The sequence below is a fragment of the Engraulis encrasicolus genome, unplaced genomic scaffold (genome assembly GCF_034702125.1).
Source record: "Engraulis encrasicolus isolate BLACKSEA-1 unplaced genomic scaffold, IST_EnEncr_1.0 scaffold_55_np1212, whole genome shotgun sequence".
NCBI lineage: Eukaryota > Metazoa > Chordata > Actinopteri > Clupeiformes > Engraulidae > Engraulis > Engraulis encrasicolus.
In genome coordinates this window covers 546,454-553,953 of record NW_026945873.1, presented here as the reverse complement: position 1 = coordinate 553,953, position 7,500 = coordinate 546,454, and positions in this window count along the sequence as shown.

Here is a 7,500-nt window from a genome sequence, read left to right as displayed (position 1 = left end):
TGACACTTGGTGCCATCTTTGCCATGTCATTAAAAAAAAATGTCACGACTCACCACCATATTATCAACAGTTTTGGAAAGATTAGATGTCTGTTTATAACATATCCAAAAACTGTGATGGTATTCTGCCTCATTTGGTCACAATGATTTTTCAAAAACCCACTGTTGGGTGACTTCCATAGCTCCTATGAAACATTGATATTAGTGGCATCTTCTCCATGTTATACAAAAGAAATGACAGAACTCACCACTATGACATTTACAGTTTTAGAAAGACTCAATGTCTGTTTTTAACATATCCAAAAACTGGGGCGGTGCTCTGTCTCATTTTTTAAGAATGGACTTGTAAAAACGGCTGTGTGACATCTGCAGCTTGCTGCTCTATTGAGGTGGGGCCCCTGCTCTGATCTTTGCAGGCTACATGGGGGCCCTATCTACCAGTGTTTGCCATGAGGCCCTATGTACAATTGTTCCGCCACTGTGAATGACTTGAGCAATTTGAGTCAGACATTTTTGATACAAGATATTTGACTTGAGCATTTTCGACACACTATTTGTGTATACACAAATATAATACGGCAAAAAAGTAAAAGTGGTTGTTGACAGAGTTTTTTTCAGCTTTTTTCTGAAACTACATTTCAGTAAATCAAAGGTTATAGACGTGTGTAAACTTCATCTTTAGGCACTGAAAACCAAATACCGGAATAAAGTGATGAAATGTTGAATCACTGAAACATCCCCGTAGATCTTGAAACAAGTACATCCTAACTATCACCACATCTTAATGCTTTTTTTTACAACTCATAACAATCTTTAATAACTTGTTTACCAACTTTGATGCAGTTGTGAGGTCAGCTGTGGATTATTTTGATTGTGTTTGAGATATGTCCTTTTATCGTGTGATTATTCTTTCAACATTTGATTTGAGTTTCACTCCATGTACTCGTGTACGTCCATTTATGCAAACTCATAAGGGTTGTCGTAGAACACCATGCATTGATGCTTGCATTGCTCAGCTCTGTGACAGAGTTGACCCTTGATGAGCATTCAGTCAGTATTGCAGTGGTCTAGCACCATGCTCAGGGTAGCTCAGTCATGGTGATTGGAGGGGCAGGACAGCTGTTTAGTCAGGTTACCTCCTTACGAACAGTCTCCTCCTTTTGCATCATCACTGTTTTTTTCTCTTCTCCATGATAATAAAAGTGTCCCACCCCCCAAAAACAACCATGACAAAGGTGACCTGTTCATAGAACTTGGCCCCGCCCCAGTCCTAACCATGACCGAGGAACCTAGTGCATTGTATTGGTTCATGGCAAAGGTCTATATGTTAAATCATTTGATATGCACCTCTATTAATAGAGCAAAGTTACAGAAGTCATGTGAAATTTGAAATGTATTGAAATAAAATACTCATGTTTGAAGAAGGGCCAGGGTTGCCTGAAATGTCACAAGATTAAAATGAAGGAAATGGGAGCATTGGTGTTACGTTTCCTTTTTTCATTAATTTGTTATCAAACTATCTTTACAGGTAAAAGAAATTTGTTTAAAAAAATCATACTCTGAAAGAAAGTTTGGCAAACATCCTGTATCAAGACAATGTCTTAACAATGCTACTTTACCAATCAGAATGATTCAATTAATTTATCACTACTGCAATTCAAGACTTACTTTATGGTATAATAGCAAAATGTTAACTCCTACAGTGTTGAGGTTTAAACACATGGCCATAACCTTTAATTCACGAACATTTAGTTACCAAAAAGAAAAATAATAGAAAAATAGAAATAGAAATAGAAATAAATAGAAAAAGAAAAATAATAATGGTATATAAATCACTCAACTGTTTCTTATTGTGTGCTTCAAAAATACTCAAGTCACATTTCTTGTATCAAAAATGCCCAAGTCAAACTGCCTGTCATTCACTGTGTCAGCCCAAATAGATTGGCACCCAAAAGTCTGCAAAGGTCATGATTATGGCCCCTACCACAAATGCAGGAGGGCCCTGGACAAATGCCCTGCTTGTCCCCCCATAGCTCCGCCCTTGGTAATTCATGTGACTTAGGCATTTTCACAGGAGCTGCTGATGTAACTGCAAACTGGTTTTTCAAGAGTCATTACAAGACATTGATGCAGAACACCATCCCAGTTTTTGGATATGTTACAAACAGACATCCTATCTTTCCAAAACTGTTCAGTTAATTGTGGTGATTGCTGTCATTGTTTTGGTATAGCATGGCAAAGTTGCCCCCCAATATCAGGTTTTAATAGGAGCAGTGGAAGTCACACAACAGTGGTTTTTTAAAAAATCATTGTGACCAAATGAGGCAGAATACCATCCCAGTTTTTGGATATGTTAAGAACAGACATCTAATCTTTCCAAAACTGTTGATAATACGGTGGTGAGTCGTGACATTTTTTTTAAATAGCATGGCAAAGATGGCATGAAGTTTCAGTTTTTCCATTTTAAAGACTTCATATCTTCTAAACTGTTCATTGCAGAAGATCAGTCTTTAAACGCAACATGCACAGAATGGTTGGGAACATACATTGTCCATATCAAACCTCTGTCTTTAAAACTGCACGTACCAGAGTCCTTCAAAGATGACCACAAATTCAAAGGTGAGAATTTTTCAAGCAACTTTAAGCCCCCAGAAAACGGTGGTAAATGACAAGAGGATCAGTGAAAATCGACATTTCACAAGTACATGTTCCAAATGTTACCCCTTGAAATTTGTAAGGACCTACTTAAAGCAGTTTTTTGGATACGGCAATCTGAAAGTGGGCTCTCTGAGAACTCTGTTCCGAACGAGTCAGGGGGGTACCTGACAAAAACATTTTTAATGACAAAACTATGAGGAATTGAGAGCTATAATTTTGCACTTTTCCTATTGGGACGTTTGTGAACCTCCTGGATTTTTTTCTTCTAAATCTGAGATGGTCGTGCGGGATGATTCGGAGATTTGGCGTGGAATGACCCAGGTTGCATTCACAGAACGAGCAACATGGCGCATGCGTGCAAACTTGTTAACGAGGGATTGCGCAATCCGGGGTGAGGCCAGTTCAGAGTTGGCCCAAATTCAGCATATTCGGAGCAATTTGACATGAAATGGGCAAATATTACGATTTTGGCCACGGAAATGATTGAAAATGAGTGAAACTGTTTAAATACTGCTCAAATGGTAGTTATGGTGCAGATGCTCGAAAACAATAGCTGTTATTGTTACTATTATTCACATTAACTGCATCTCATCATTCTCATCTGGAGCTGGTGAGGCCGTGCCTCCCCTGCCGTATTGGAGTGCACGTGCCTGACACACACACACACACACACACACACACACACACACACACACACACACACACACACACACACACACACACACACACACACACACACACACACACACACACACACACACACACACACACACACACACACACACACACACACACAGGATTCAAACAGTGGTCTCACATAAACTACACAGCACCAATGTGGACAGCAGAGCAGAGCAGAGGAGAGGAGAGTAGTGGAGAGGAGAGGAGAGAAGAGGAGAGGAGAGAAGGGGAGGGGAGAGGAGAGGAGGAGAGAAGAGGAGAGAGGAGGAGAGGGGAGGAGAAGAGAGAGGAGAGGAGATGAGAGGAGAAAGGAGGAGGAGTGGAGAGGAGCTCAAGGAGAGGAGAGGGAGAGGAGAAGAGAGAAGAGGAGAGTAGATGGGAAAAGAGAGGACAGGAGAGGAGATGGGAAAAGAGAGGAGAGGGGGAGAGGAAAGGAGAGAAGAGAGGAGAGGGGGAGAGGAGAGGAGAGGAGAGGAGAGGAGAGGAGAGGAGAGGAGAGGAGAGGAGAGGAGAGGAGAGGAGAGGAGAGGAGAGGAGAGGAGAGGAGAGGAGAGGAGAGGAGAGGAGAAGAGGAGGGGAGGTGAGGGGAGAGTAGTGGAGAGTGTAAGCTCCTTCACAGCCCACTGCTCTCACACACACACACACACACACACACACAGGATTCAAACAGTGATCTCACATAAACTACACAGCAGCAGCAATGTGGACTGAGCATCACGGCGGATGCTCAAGACACACAGGATTCAAAACATGGTGTCATATAGACCGCTGAGCACCACGGCGAACAAACCGGTGTGATGGCTTTTGTGATACGAACTGGATTCTCGTGCAAATGTAGGCCTACATCTACTTGTACGAGGCTACGGCAAGCGATGTGGGACAAAGGTTTGGCAGGAAGCGAATGTCAACGTAAACAGATATTACACACGCTTCGATATGGTCACCAAATATTTTGGGACTGTCATTTCTGTTATGCCTACACCTTGGAATTAAATCAGAGTCTTGTAGTTACACGGGTATATTTGATTTACCTCAACGGTACCCTGTACTCAACTTTACAAACAGTTACCGGGCACATGAGAATCCGGTGCCCATCACAAAAGCTACCACACTGGACAGAATCACGGCGGATTCTCTATCTCCCCACGGGTCTCACAAACACAGGCTTCACACACATAGGAAATTGGTCTTACCTGAACCCGTGCATCAGGTCCATGCGCCGCTCTTTTCCTTCACTTTGGCGTTGTACATGCTAACGTTACTTTAGCCGGTGCTGTTCATCCAAAGCCCCAAACGTCGTCCCAAACGTCCAAAGCAATTTGGCATTGAATATGAGTAGCCGCGAGGATTTGTGTTTCGTGAGGCTCCTTAGTCCTTAGTAAATTGTTAAATCGTAAAATCCCATGCGAATGGTCTTCCACACATTCTCGCCGGTTGTAAACAAGACACAGGGGAAACAAATATTTTCTGCAGTGTTGTACCACTCACTTTGAAATGATCGGGTAGTTATTCTGACCGGTCACCTGAGTAGCAAACCCTTCAGCTCTGTCGGTCCTCCATTCTTTATCACATATTTTCCCCTTGGAAATCCAACTTTGAGAATGCTCTTAGTTTCGTTATGAAATCCACTTGTAGCAGTCAAAGTGAACAAGCTAGCCAACAACACCGACTGACTGTATTGTGAACTTCAGATTCGCTATGACGTAACTGTCCAGCAAGACTCTCAACACCAGAAGGAGTCTGCGGCCAGGCTACTCCTCGCCTCACCATTGTATCTTTCAGTGGGCGTTATGCCAAAGCGTCCAGAGTAAAGAAATGATAATCACACGTAGAAAATATTTTAAAAATATCAGGAAATGAGGGCACACCATACATACTTCTATTAAGTGTATAAAAACGTTTAATACAATATTACCAGGTGGGTCATTCCACGCCAAATCTCCGAATCATCCCGCACGACCATCTCAGATTTGGCAAAAAAAAATCAAGGAGGTTCACAAACGACCCAATAGGAAAAGTGCAAAATTATAGCTCTCAATTCCTCATAGTTTTGTCATTAAAAATGTTTTTGTCAGGTACCCCCCTGACTCATTTGGAACAGACTTCTCAGAGAGCCCACTTTCAGAGTGATGTATCTAAAAAAAATACTTTAAGTAGGTCTTTATGAATTTCAAGGGCTAACATTTGGAACATGTACTTGTGAAATGTGGATTTTCACATATCCTATGGTCATTTACCACCATTTTCTGGGGGCTTAAAGTTGCTTGAAAAATTCTCACCTTTGAATTTGTGGGCATCTTTGAAGGACTGTGGTAAGCACAGTTTTAAAGACAGAGGTTTGATATGGACACTGTATGTTCCCAACCATTCTGTGCATGTTGTGTTGAAAGACTGATCTTCTGCGATGAACAGTTTAGAAGATATGAAGTCTTTAAAATGGAAAAACTGAAACTTGGTGCCATCTTTGCCACGTTATTTAAAAAAAATGTCACGACTCACCACCGTATTATCAACAGTTTTGGAAAGATTAGATGTCTGTTCTTAACATATCCAAAAACTGGGATGGTATTCTGTCTCATTTGGTCACAATGATTTTTTAAAAACCCACTGTTGTGTGACTTCCACTGCTCCTATGAAAATCTGATATTGGGGGGCAACTTTGCCATGCTATACAAAAACAATGACAGCAATCACCACAATGAACTGAACAGTTTTGGAAAGATAGGATGTCTGTTTGTAAGATATCCAAAAACTGGGATGGTGTTTTGCATCAATGTCTTGTAATGACTCTTGAAAAACCCTTTGCTGTTACATCAGCAGCTCCTGTGAAAATGCCTAAGTCACATGAATTACCAGGGGCGGAGCTATAGGGGGACAAGCAGGGCATTTGTCCAGGGCCCTCCTGAATTTGTGGTAGGGGCCATATCATGACCTTTGCAGACTTTTGGGTGCTTATCTATTTGGGCTGACACAGTGAATGACAGGCAGTTTGACTTGGGCATTTTTGATACAAGAAATGTGACTTGAGTATTTTTGAAGCACACAATAAGAAACAGTTGAGTGATTTATATACCATTATTATTTTTCTTTTTCTTTTAGTTTTTAGGTAACACATTTTTTTGGTAACTAAATGTTCGTGAATTAAAGGTTATGGCCATGTGTTTAAACCTCAACACTGTAGGAGTTAACATTTTGCTATTATACCATAAAGTAAGTCTTGAATTGCAGTAGTGATAAATTAATTGAATCATTCTGATTGGTAAAGTAGCATTGTTAAGACATAGTCTTGATACAGGATGTTTGCCAAACTTTATTTCAGGATATGGTTTTTTAAAACAAATTTCTTTTAGCTGTAAAGATATTCTGATAAAATGTAATGAAAAAAGAAACACAACACCGATGTTCCCATTTACTTCATTTTAATCTTGTGACATTTTGGGCATCCTTGGTCCTTCCTCAGACATAAATGATTTACTTCAATACATTTCAAATTTCACATGACTTCTGCAACTTTGCTCTGTTGATAGAGTTGCATATCAAATGATTCAGCACACAGACCTTTGCCATGAACCAATACAATGCGCTAGGTTCCTCGGTCATGGTTAGGACTGGGGCGGGGCCAAGTTCTATGAACAGGTCACCTTTGTCATGGTTTTTTTTTGGGGGGGTGGGACACTTTTATTATCATGGAGAAGAGAAAAAAACAGTGATGATACAAAAGGAGGAGACTGTTCGTAAGGAGGTAACCTGACTAAACAGCTGTCCTGCCCCTCCAATCACCATGACTGAGCTACCCTGAGCATGGTGCTAGACCACTGCAATACTGACTAAATGCTCACTGAGGGACAATTCTGTCACAGAGCTAAGCAATGCAAGCATCATTGTATGATGTTCTACATTAACTCTGATGAGTTTGCACAAATGGACATACATTTGTGCATGGAGGGCAATACAAACCAAATGAGGAAAAAATAATTACATGATAAAAGATAATATCTCAAACACAATCCAAAATAATCCACAGCAGACTTAGAACTTCACCAAAGTTGGTAAATAAGTTATTAAAGATTGATGTGAATTGTAATCAAACGCATTGAGATGTACTGATAGTCAGGATGTACTTGTTTCAAGATCTACGGGGATGTTTCAGTGATTCAACATT